Below are 13423 nucleotides of genomic sequence, written 5' to 3' on the forward strand. Positions count from 1 at the left end.
TTTCTCCTTAATTCTATTTGCCAAAGCTACCTCATGTCCCTGTTTTGCCCTCCTGATTTCCCTCTTAAATATACTCCTACTGCCTTTATACTCTTCTAAGGATTCACTCGATCTATCCTGTCTATACCTTACATATGCTTCCTTCTTTTTCTTAACCAAAGCCTCAATTTCTTTAGTCATCCAGCATTCCCTATACCTACCAGCCTTTCCTTTCACCCTAACAGGAATATACTTTCTCTGGATTCTTGCTATCTCATTTCCAAAGGCTTCCCATTTTCCAGCCGTCTCTTTACCTGCGAACATCTGCCCCCAATCAGCTTTCGAAAATTCTTGCCTAATACCATCAAAAGTGGCCTTTCTCCAATTTAGAACTTTAAAACCAATAAGAAGCACTAGACAACTTGGACATAGTCCTCAGACTGCTCTTCTCGGCTGGTGTATGCTTAAGAGGGAAAAATCGTGTGTGTTCCAGGCACATGGACCACATGAAAGCTGCTAACTCGCAAACAGTGTGGGAATGAAATGTGTCCTGCTCCATACAATTACCGTTAATTGTCTGGTTCACCATTGTCTAGATTAGAGTGGTGCTGGAAAAGCACAGCCGGTCAGGCAGCACCCGAGGAGCAGGAAAATCGATGTTTCGGGCAAAAGCCCTGAGTCCTGACGAAGGGCTTTTGCCTAAAACGTCAATGTTCCTGCTCCTCAGATGCTGCCTGACCTGCTGTGCTTTTCCAGCACCACTCTAATCTAGACTCTGATTTCCAGCATCTCCAGTACCCACTTTTGCCTGGTTCACTATTGTCCCTATTGAGAAGGAAATCTGGGCTCGCGCAAATGTGACTATTAACTCCAATAAGGAGGGAGGGAGAGTAAATGCTGACCTGGCCAGTGCTGTGCACATCCCATGATTGAATTAACCAGAGGCGGTAAAGCATGAGAAGGGTGAGCTGACTCTGGAAAGATACTTGCTGCTTCCCAGGGACATTAACTCCTGGGTAAAGCTGATCTTTCTCAACATTCCAGCAAATCAAGTTTAAGGCCTCAGTTGGTCATCTATCTTCTCAGTTGGTAATGGGGTGACAGAAAGCCCTCATCTGTGCCCCCCCATCCCCCACCCTGAAACCTTTGACCTTTCTCCCCACTCTGATCCTCACTTTGAGACATTTGGGAAAAATAAAAGCACTTCTTGCCCAGTTTGATTTCCTGAAGGATAGGCCTCCAGCAACCACCCCGAGGACCCAGAGGGTGCTTAACTCTGATTGACTTGGTGGGGGTGGGGGGGCTCAACCCAGAGGCGTGTGATTCGGTGAGCAGCTCTCCAATCAGCTTTCAGCAAGCTGGTCAGTGATTAACCCAATGAGGTTTCTCATTGGTGGGGATGGAGAGCCAGTCGTCATCTATATGCATCTGGCCAACATTCTCCAAATTGCATCCAAGTGTGTTAAACGCAGAGACCGCAGGGTTGGATCTGTACCAGCTTTTGGGTCTTGCACCATCCTGATGGCTAGGGCTGGGTGATGGGATGCTCAGACCACTGGTAGACTGGAAAAAAGCCCAGCCTGCAAAGCCAGTAACTAGAGTCCATGTGCAATCAGACAGTTCCGTAGACAGGCACTGAGGAAGGAGATGTGGCTGTGGCAGAGAGTCTGCTTGAGGACGTGACTGAAGAGCTTCAGGGCAGAGGAGAGGACTTGGGGGGTACAGTGAAAGAGGGACTCACTGAGATCTTTGTAGACAGAACTTTTTCAAGGTAGGCATCCTTGGAAGAGGCTTCGCAGTAAGGTTAAAATCAACTAGGAGACAGTGAGGTCTGCAGATACTGGAGATCAGTTTGAGAGTGTGGATCTGGAAAAGCACAGCAGGTCAGGCAGCATCCAAGGAGCAGGAGAATCGATGATTCAGGCCACAGCCTCCCATTTACCTCTCCACACCCGAGGCTCCCAGCCTCATTCCTGATGAAGGTTTCCAGCCTGAAACGTTGATTTTACTTTTCCAGCAACACACTCTCAACCATATCCCTCCAAACCCTTCCTATTCATATACCCATCAGATGCCTTTTAAATGTTGTAATTGTACTAGCCTCCACCACTTCCTCTGGCAGCTCATTCCACATTCACACCACCCTCTGCGTGAAAAAGTTGCCCCTAAGATCCCTTTCCCTTTTCCGTCTCACTCTTAACCCATGTCCTCTTGCTCTGGACTCTGCCACCCCAGAGAATAGCTGGGAAAGGAAGGTATTTATGCTGATGACAGGGTGAGTGGTAGAATGAATAGAATACATAGAGTCAGTACACAGAGAGCCAGAGAGAGGGAGGGAGAAAAATGACAGGCAAACAAAGAGATAGCTAAAGGTGAGCCGAGACAGATATAAATGCTGCAGAGATGCTAACGAGAAATGTAAGTGTTTGAAAAGAGGTTTTTATTTTTATTGAAGCTGGCAACCTATTTTTCTTATCAGATAATAAAAATTCACACTCAGCTATTTAAAAATATCCTTGCTTTTTCAGATAGCTGGATGAGAGACATTGTACTTATACAACTAAGCTTCGTGTTGCCCAGTATGAGAGTTTGCTAATTCAAAATGAGGTACAAATTTAAACAAAAACATGTGCAAATGTAACGTTTACCCATCGCAGCTCTGTGTTAAACAATGCAGATCCATTTCAATCCATTTTTATAATAATCATATTCTAGAGTCCAGTTAATTCTCAAGTAATTATATAGCACTGTTAATTGCACTTAAAGGTTTTTAGATTTTAGCAGTGACTCCACAAAGCAAATAAACTGATACTCTCCCCCTCTTTCACCTGCTAAATGAAGTGCTCTCAGAGCACATACTGCTGAATGCTTCCCAGCATTTTTATGAAAATTGTCTTGTTAGTGCTTGCATTGCTGACAATGCTCACTGCCAGATTATTCTCCGCAGTACCTTAATCGTCAGTAGGCAGGGACTCAGAAGGAATATTTTGGATGCCTTTCTTGGTTATGAAAGTGATCTTTTTTGCCTTTAGCCATCCCAGGGAGCTGTCTGAAAGCACAAAACTAGCAAGAGCACTGCAGCTAATTGCTTTGTAAGTCAAACATTTGACCTTTGGTAAGGAGGTGTTGCCAAAAGGGATATCATTTTGAAATAAATTAGATTTTTCAATCATGTCAGCCTTTTACTGTGTTATCTTTGTGCCCAAGAAACATAAACTTTAACTTATCCAGTCTCCATGTATTAGGAAAGACACTTTTTAAAGAATTGTGTTAACAAGACTGTCTCAGGAATCCAGGGTACATTTTCCATCAAGAAGGATGCTTCTTCAGTCAGTTTCACCCCAGAGTTTCCTCCTCACTGGTCTTTAATGTTTTTTTCATGTGTGGTGCAGGAAATGTGAAACCTAACAGCCACACACTGTAAGGTCACAAATTCACACAGTCCTTTACAGTTACTGTCACATGAGAAGGAAGGAAATGGGAGATGGGAAAGTGGGAACACCAGCCCAGCAAACTGTCCTCTGAGCCACACGCCATGGAACTGGACATGGAATCTTCCAGTCACTGAAGGGAGAAGGGGCGATCAACTGTGAGGAGATTCCTGACTTGGGAAGCAAAGGTTTTACTTTCCAACCGAGTGTTGAAGGATGAAATGAAATCCTTGATGGAGGATGACAAGAGGACTATTTGCATATATTAGCATACACTTGCGTACACCAATGTGCATTTGCATGCATTAACAGTTTCATTAAGATGTCATCCTCACATCATTGATATGCAGTCTTCCATTCTCCTGCCCGCCGGATAGAAACCAGACGGGGACATTTCCCAACATGAAAGTCCTGAGCGGGAACCTGGCAAAGCTATTTGTTGCTCTATCCCTCTATGTTGGACAGCTGACACATCTTAGAGCCCTCTCGTTGATCAGTAACTGTGTGCTCCCCAGCTCCCTTGTCCACCAGAGTCTCCAGATCGCTGTCAGCAGTGACCCTCTGTCTGAAATGTTTGGGGCTTTAACGGGAGCCGTGCAGGGTGGTTGTAGACTATCACTAGGGTGGCATCCTGGAATTTAAAGATGGTGCCAGTGCTGAGAATCCTAGGAGGCCCTAGCCTTGGCCAATACGTCCATGAGTGACGAGGAGGAGGTTAGAGTGACATGGAGTGTAGGTGATGACACCAACTTGTGAACATCATGTGGGAAATTCCTTTGGACTCACGGAGGGATCCCACCAGGAATCTCACTAAAATGGGCACATGGCTCATTTACAGTCTTATACACTGTAACTTCACTGTGGCTGGGTCAAAATGCAACACTCTCCCTAACGACACTGTGGGTATTGTGATACCCCAGAGACTGCAACGGTTCAAGAAGGCAGCTCACCACCACCTTCTCCAAGACAGTCAAGGGAAGGGCACTCAATGCTAGTCCAAACAGAGACGCCCATATCCAGTGAAAGGGTTAAAAAATTTGGCTTGTCCACAAGGACTTATAGCAATTTTCTTAGATGCACCATGGAAAGCATCCTGTCTGGATGCAGCACAGCGTGGTTTGGCAACTATTGTCCCCAAGACTGAAAGAAACTACGGAGAGTTGTGAACACAGCTCAGTCATAGAGTCATAGAGAGGTACAGCATGGAAACAGACCCTTTGGTCCAACTTGTCCATGTCGACCAGGTATCCCAACCCAATCTATTCCCACCTGCCAGCACTCAAAGCCAGCCTTCCATCCACTGACTCCGTCTATACTTTCCCACTGCCTCAGGAAGACAATCAAAGACCCCTCCCACCCCGGTTATACTCTCTTCCGCCCTCTTCTGTCGGGCAGTAGATATAAAAGTTTGATGACACATACGAATAGATTCAAGAACAGCTTCTTCACTGCTATCATCAGACTTTTAAACGGACCTCTCAATTATTAATTCTGATCTCTCTCTGCACCTTCTCTGTGGCTGTAACTCTCTGCACTCTGCTCTGCTTCCCTGATGCACTTTGTATGGTACGATCTGCCTGTACAGCACACAAAACAACACTTTTCACTGTTTCTCTGTACATGTGACAACAATAAATCAGTCAAGTATTTACAGCTTTATATGACCATAAAATTATAAAACACTAAATGATGGCTTTCCACACATTGTGCTGGTGCTGTTGCTCTGGCTGAGCAATTCCATTTTTCTCTCACGGCAGCTCCTTGTTCATAATCCAGCAAACCTTTCCGTTTCAAGTATTTATCCAATTTACTTTCAAAAGGCATTATTAAGTCTGCTTCCTCCACCCTTCAGGCAGAGTATTCCAAAATCAGCATAATTCTGCAGCAAACATGTGCTTCCTTTTGCCGATTAGCTTAAATTTGTGTCCTCTGGTTACTGTCCCTGCTGCCACTGTCTACATTACATACTCTGTGCAAAACAAACCTTCAAGATCTTGATCGCCCCTATCAAACCTCTCGTTAATGTTCTGTGCTTTAAGGAGGACAGAGCCAGTGTTACTATAATAAAGTAAAGGACTGCGGATGCTGGAGATCTGAAACTAAAACAGAAATCACTGGAGAAACCCAGCAAGTCTGACTGCGTCTGTGGAGCGAGAAAGTAGAGTTAACGTTTCGGGTCCAGTGACCCTTCTACAGAACTGATTACAGCGAGGAAAAGGGTTAAGTTAGGGGCTGGGTTGGGGATGCGGTAAAGGAGTAAATGGTAGGTGGAGATGGAGCCCAGAGAGTGAACAATGGTTGGGCAGACAAAGGGATGGATAGTGCAGAGTCAGAGACGAAGAAAAGCTGTTCATGGGGATCATCAGTGGGTGTGCTTAAAACAGCCTGGGCTATGGGTGTTGGGGTACAGGTGTAGAAGGAGGTGTTCAGGCCCTAAAATTCAAAATTCCATATGGAGTCCTAAAGTCTGCAAGGTCCCCAAGCGGAAAATGAGGTGCTGTTCTTCCAGCTTGTGCTGAGCTTCACTGGAGCACTGCAGCAAACCCGAGACAGAGATGTTGGCCAAGGAACAGGGTGGTGGGTTAAAGTGGCAGGCAACTGGAAGCTCAGGGTCTTTTCTGTGGACAGAATGTGGATGTTCTGCAAACTGATCATCCGGTCTACACTCCGTCTCCCCAGTGTAGAGGAGACCACATTGTGAGCAGTGAATGCAGCAGGCTAGATTGAGTGAAGTGCAGGTGAATTGCTTCACCTGGAAGGTGTGTTTGGGCCCTTGGATACTGAAGATGGAGGAAATAATGGGTGGGCATTGCAGCTTCTGTGGTTGCAGGGGATGGTGCCCTGAGCCTATGGGAGTGGAGGAGGAGTGGACTAGAGTGTCCTGGAGGGAATGGTCTCTTGTGAAATGCTGACAAGGGAGGGGGAGGGAATAAATGTCTGGAGGGTGCTTCCTGCTGGAGGTTGTTAAAATGGCAGCTGATGACCCTCTGGATGTGGATGCTGGTGGAATGGTAGGTGGGGGTGAGGGGGACCCTATCGCTGTTGTGGGAGGCAAGAGAGGGGGCCAGGGCCGAAGAATGCGAAATGGGTTTGTCACAGCTGAGGGCTCTGCCAACACAGAGGCGGAGAATTCTCGGTTGAGAAAATGGTGCACTCGGTTTTGCTACCCTCTTCATGTAATTAAAATCTTTGACCCCTGGTAGCACACCCAGGGGTTCAAAACTCTGCTGGCGATTTCTTAGCTCATGCCAAATCACAATAATTGAGCCACACATGGTATCAGTCAGGGGATGCCTTACTTTTAAATTTCTGACTTTGTTTTTTCAAAATTCTCTCCAGTTCTGCAATCTCATTCAGCCCCACAGTCCTCCAAGATCTTTGTGTTGCTTTAATTCTGATCTCTTGTGATGATAACTGCTCCATCAGTGGTGATCAGGCCTTCATTACCCTAGGCCCAAGGGTCTGGAATTCCCTCTCTGCTTTCAGAGCTCACTTTCCTTCTTTAAGAGGCTCCTTGAACCCATCTGTTTGGACAAGCTTTTTGTCACCTGACCTGGTAACTCCTCATGTGACTCATGATCAAACATTCTTTTATAATGCACCTGTGAAATGCCTTGGCATGTGTCATTACAATAAAGTTATGTATTGTAAGTTGTAGTCGGTCTCTTTTGCACATTCTCTAAGACTGATCTATTTCGAAATATTGGGTGCTGGAAATTGACCAAAAATAGCCGGTCAAAAACCTGGCCTAGATGTGACTCCAGGCCCACTGTAACACATCTGACTCTTCTCTACACGCTGGGCATGCAGGGATGGACAATAAATACCAGCCCAACCAGCAATGAATAAATAAAACAAAGAATTTAAAAAGAACTTATGGAGGGACAAGAATGGAAGGCTAATCAGAAAAACATCAACAGGTGACTGCATGTTTGGGTATGAGGTTATCACCCAATATTGCAGTTTGTCACTTCGGTCTTCAACTTGGATGCATTGGACACGTTGGTGGAATCAACTACACAACCAAAGGTGGAACACCTGGGCAGGTCTAAGTCAACGGAATGTTCTGATATTCAAGTAATTAGAAGAGGAAAGAGGTTGGAGATGGGTCAGACAGAAGGTTCATGCTTAGTTTGTTTGAGGAGGAAATGATGATGGTGGTTCAAAAACAGAGAGCTAATAGAACCTGTGGAGAGGGACCAATTTATCCTGTCTGCAAGTAATGAGAGGATGGGGATGTGGTACACAAGAGGCGAATTTAGATAAGGTAAAATCGTCACAATCTCACTCTCTCATTCCAGAGCCAATTGGTGGTGGTTTAGCCTGAGGGTCACCACCCCTCCTCCAAAGAGAGAGGTCGAGAAGGTGGGACCTTCCTAGTAACCTCAGGCCTTGAACACAGCTATCAGCGTCATTCTGCATTACAAATGATTCTTCCAGCCAACTGAGCAAATGGACCAGGAAATATTTAGATGGAAGGACAGCCCAGGAAACAGCGGGGGAGGTCTCACGCATGAGGCGAGTTGAGAGGAAGCACATGAGAGATAAATGAGAAATCAGCGAAAGGTATTGTCACTTCATACAGAATAACACAGCAGTTCTTTACCTCATTACACCTTTCCTGCCTTTCATCATGGTGAGCACAGTTTCTGGATTTGTCAATGCACATATTTCTCCCTAATAACTGTGTGGAAAGCCCCCATGTTGCAAAGATTTGTCATGGTCTGTCTGATTAATATTCATTTGGCTGCATGAGTCACTAAAAATAGTTCAAACAGTGCCTTGAGGAGAGGTGTCAGATTAGGAAAGAATAGAATTCATTCCTGATGGAGAGTGTCTTTAGCCAGGTTCACAAAACAGCTAAACATTAAAGACAGAGTTGAGTTCTCCCTGCACTGTTTTGAACAGAAATATAATTCACATGACTGTGACATGGCTGAAAGTGAGATGCCTTAATATGTTTCCTAATAAAAAAAAAAGAAAGAACAGGACAAGTAACAGGCCATTCGGCCCATTGAGTGTGTTCCATCATTCTACATGGTCTTCTATCTCAATCACATACACCTTCTATTCAGTATACCCATCTAGATTCCTTTCTCAATTAACCCCAACCCAAACTTAACATGATTTCCTAACCAACATTTTCTCAGTTCTTACAACCAAACAAGCAAATATTTAACTAAAATTACTTAAATGCCATTCACCCTGCTCCTGGTTAATTCTCCATCCCATTTCCACTCTGATCTTTCTGTCCTTAACCTGCTACATGCTTTCAATCAAGCTCCACTCAGTCTCAAGGGACAACAACATCTCATCTCCACGGACCTTGGTATGATCCATAACACTGCTTCAAACAGCTACAGATCCAACTCCGAGCTCCCGCTTTCCCCTCAGACAGGGTGGTAGGGTGGGTACACCACAAGTCTAACAAATTGGGTAAAAAGCTGGCTAGAAGGGAGGAATGAGAGAATGGAGAGAAAAAAAAAGCATGAAGGCATTTTTTGTGAGTTGGTGGAGGGGTAGTGGAGTTTCAGTCTTCCATGGATTGTGAACATTGCAGGCAAGTTTGTTGCCCATCCCCAATTGCTTTCGAACCAAATGGGTTGTTTAGCCATTTCAGAGGGCAGTTAAGAGTCAAACACATTGATGTTGATCTGGAGTCACATGTGGGCCAGACCAGGTAAGGATGGGAGATTTACTTCCCAAAAGGACATTAACAAAGCAGGTAGGTTTTCACTGCAATCCTGTAGTTTCATGGACACCGTGACTGTGAAACATCTTCTAAAAACACCTTCTCCATCCCATCTAACTTTATCTCTAACTTCTTTATTGCTAAGATGGAGATAATCCAATCAGTTGACTCTGCTGCTTCCTCCATTTCAATGGCTGAAGCATTGCCTTGAACTTCTTTCTACCCAAGATCTGAACTCACACATTTCCCCAGTTTTTCTCTGATCTCACTCAGGCCCTTTGCAAGCTCAACATCAGGAAAACCATCTCTGGTGCCCCCAATCCTTATCCCGCTCAACTGCTGGTCATCTGACTTCACCTCCCTGGTTCCTGAATTAGCAGATACTCTTTACAGTTTTCTGTCCATGTCTGAATCCCTCTAATCAGGGTTTCACCACACTATCGAGAAAACTATTGAGAGCCTGTGCCAGGTGTAAACCTTCCCTTAAACCAATGGTGCAACTCTGAAATAACAGAAAAGGCTGGAAATTCTCGGTGGGTCAGGCAATTGTTGTACAGGTACACAGTCCTTTATCCAAAACGCTTGGGACCAGCTGGTTATCAGAATTCGGAATTTTTTGAATGTCGGAATAAGTGACAGTTCAATGGTGAAATTTTTAAGAAGTCTTACCAGACAGCAGACTCTGACTACAAGAGGCCCTGAGACAGAATTGAGGCCTGCCAGTGCAGGGCCACACCCACCCACATCACATCTGAGTGACACGCATCGGATGGGTGTGGAGTTGGGTTAACTGTTTGCACGCCAAACAACCTTGTTAATGCGATAAAAACGTCACAAAAAAGCCTTTGGAGTTTGGGGCTTTTTGGATTTTGGATAAAGGGTTGTCTACCTGTATAAGGTAATGGTGTAAAAGAGTTTTATGCTGAAGTCGCATTAAGCTCCACTCCATCAGGAGTGACATACCTGGCTCCAGATCATCTGAAGTAACTATGTCTAATCAGCCAAGGAACTTGAATCTATTCCTATCATGTAATAAACTACAGCTTGCTATGTAAAACTAGTGTCTCTTCTTGTTAAAATCAGCTAGGAGAAAGTGAGGGCTGCAGATGCTGGAGATCAGAGTCGAGAGTGTAGTGCTGGATAAGCACAGCAGGTCAGGCAGCATCTGAGGAGCAGGAGAATTGAAGTTTCTGGCATAAGCCCTTCATCAGGGATGATTGAATCCTGATGAAGAGTTTATGCCTGAAATGTCGATTCTCCTGCTCCTCAGATGTTGCCTGACCTGCTGTGCTTATCCAGCACCACAATCTCAACTCTCTTCTAGTTAAGATTCATCAGTGGTCAATCTTGTACCACAGATAATTAGACTCAGTAAAGTCCAATGGATTACCTGGAAAATGTTATTTTGAGGTATAAAAAATAAGTGTTAGAGAAACTCAGCAAGTCTGGCAACTTTGGCGGAGAGAATGCAGAGTTAATGTTTTCGGTTCAGTGACCCTTTTCCAGACCTGGTCAAAACATTATTTTGATTTGATAAGTTTCTGTTTACCTTTTTATAGAATTGGGTTAACCATGAGAACTACATCATGAGCTGTTTAACCCAATGTATTTGATTTAGCATTTAAAAAAGATTTGACAGTTGGCGGTAAACTACCCAAACCACAAAGTTACCAGAACCCAGTATGAGAGCAGCAGGAGTGTGTGTGCGTGCGTATGTCTGTGTGCGCATGTGCCTGCATATGTGTGTAACTGGCACATTGCTGACTGAGGGTGGGGGGTGCAAAGTCGATTTTAAAATCATGGAGGGGACCATGGGCAGTGAAAGCAATACCCACAGCCACAGAGATTATATCAAAATGATCCCCCCGCTCCATTGATGTCTTTCTGAAAATATTTTGTAAGAGATAATTGCTTGGTAGTACATAGATATTACTAAAAAGAGACACAAAGTCAAGATTTTTAGTTTTACAATCATCAGGATTGAAACACAAGAAAACCAAATGGAGAAAGGAAGCCACAACTTATAGAGTATGAGAAGAGACTATTGGTCGCTTGGACGATGATTGGCATAGAGAGACAACAGGAACTGTCAATCTTAGTTGATTTATTAAATTCAAACTATGCAAGGTACTCTTTGATAAAAAAAATCAAAATAACTGTGGATGCTGTAAGTCAGAAACAAAACAGGAGTTGCTGGAAAAGCTCAGCAGGTCTGGCAGCATCTGTGAAGAGAAATCAAAGTTAACACTTTGGGTCTGGTGAACCTTCCTCAGAATCCGACCATTAAAAGGTACCCACCACTCCTGGTATCGGTGCTGAGCTGCTGCAGGATGGGTACTGGTCTTGCAAAGGACAGTAAACCTGGCAGCAGCCAATTGAAGAACTGTTGCCAAAACTATGGTGGCAGAATTCCAGGTACGTCTTCACTCTATCCAATTGAGGGTGTTTGAGACCATGTTTCACCACCAAAATCAGGACCTTGATTTGAACGATAAAATTCTGCCAAACTTTCAGATCATCATGAATGCTTTGATCAGCTCCTTGATCCTTCATCGATATGTTAATGGGTCATTGCACTCTCTCTCTGCGCAGATGCTTTCTGACTTCCTGAGTATTTTGAGTACTTTCCATTTCTATAAAGCAAACTTTGTGCTCTTGCCCTTTTGTATTATATTTGACTACACCATCTCCTCTAGTATCTCTTCACTGTTGTCGGGACTAAACTTGCCTTGGTCCATGTTGCCTATTTAACTGGATCTAGAGAATTATTTGTAATGGTCTTACTTCCCACCTGTGTACTGTTAACTCAGATGACCCTAAACATTAATGCATAGACCCCCTCCTGTTTCTCATCTACATGCTGCCCCTCAGCAGTATCCTCAAAAACACAGCATTTTCCAAACATTCCCACTGTTGACAGCCTCATCACATTTGCAGAGCCAGTGCAGAAATGATGGGTCTCCTCTGTCACTGTAATAATTCTATGATTCAGCATCTTCAGTCCCCATCACAAAATCTGATCCCTGCCCATGGATTCCATTCCTCCCTTGGACAATGTTAAGAACCTGAACTAGACTGTTTGCAATGTTAGTTCCAGTTTTGCCTGAGTTGAGCTGACAATCTGATTCATGCTGATGCCAAAAGCACTCATTTTTACCTGTTACATTATCCTTTCTGTCACTGCTCATCCACTGCTAAAGCCCTCATCCCCACCTTTGTTACATCAAGATTTAATGCATTCCTGTCCAATCTCCCACCTCTTACACTTTGTAAACCTGAGGTTATCTAAACTCTGCTGCTTATCTGTTCGCTCATACTCTGTTCAGTGCTCCATCCTGTTCGCCCATTACCCCTGTGGTCACCAACCCACACTGACTCCCAATTAAGCAGTGACACTATTTTTACATTTAAATTCTAATCCTTTTTTTGCCCCAAGTGCCTGTACAGCTTCACTCCTCTTTCTGAAATCTTCTCTGAAAGCCTTGGAAATATTTATCATCCTCTAATACTTGTCTTTTGAGCATCACTGATTACCATCCCTCCACCTCTGGCAGTCATGCCCTCCATTTCCTGGGATACAAAGCTCTGGAATTCTTTCCTTATGCTTCTCTATCTATCTCTTTACCCTGTTAAGGGAAGTCCTTAAAACCTATCTCTGTGACCAGATATTCGGCCCTAATATCCCCTTACCCAACTTCATGTCTGATTTTAGTTGCTAACATGCTTGTGAAGAACCTTGTGTGTTTGACCACATTAAGGATGCCATATAAATACAAGTTGTTGTTGGCAGTATTCAATTGTTCTTGTGTTTGCTGTGCAAGTCTGTCCTCCAAATGAAGTTATTGCATGATTCAAAACCAGTGTCAATGCTGCATTGATCTGAGTCTCATTAAATTATAAAATGTACAACTTCATTGATGGAAATGTTGTGCAATGTAACTTTACAGAAGAGAGGATACAGGGTAAGCCAGTAATGGAAATGATTCACAGGGAAATTTGGAGATAATGTCCTGTATTACCCTTTGCTGAATGTCTCTTGCAGTGATGTGGAGGTGCTGGTGTTGGACTGGGGTGGACATGGTCAGGAGTCACACAACACCAGGTTATAGTCCAACAGGTTTATTTGAAATCACAAGCTTTCAGAGCGTTGCTTTTAGAGTGACCTTCACCTGACAAAGGAGAAGCGCTCTGAAAGCTTGTGATTTCAAATAGACCTGTTGGACTATAACCTGGTGTTGTGTGACTTCTGACTTTGTCTCTTGCAGCTGTTAGAGAAGGTGACATCACTGCCTCTTCATGTCCTTTCCACTGTGTGATGACT

The 13423-nt window shown here is 44.1% G+C and overlaps 1 protein-coding gene across 3 annotated transcripts in view; it reads right to left on the reverse strand.

The window, feature by feature from the left end:
• The window catches only part of LOC122564555 (cadherin-20-like), a 153981-nt gene that overhangs the window by 61997 nt on the left and 78561 nt on the right, over positions 1-13423 (reverse strand). The gene's annotated exons all lie outside the window — the stretch shown is intronic.

The sequence above is a fragment of the Chiloscyllium plagiosum genome, chromosome 29 (assembly GCF_004010195.1).
Source record: "Chiloscyllium plagiosum isolate BGI_BamShark_2017 chromosome 29, ASM401019v2, whole genome shotgun sequence".
Taxonomy (NCBI): Eukaryota; Metazoa; Chordata; class Chondrichthyes; order Orectolobiformes; family Hemiscylliidae; genus Chiloscyllium; species Chiloscyllium plagiosum.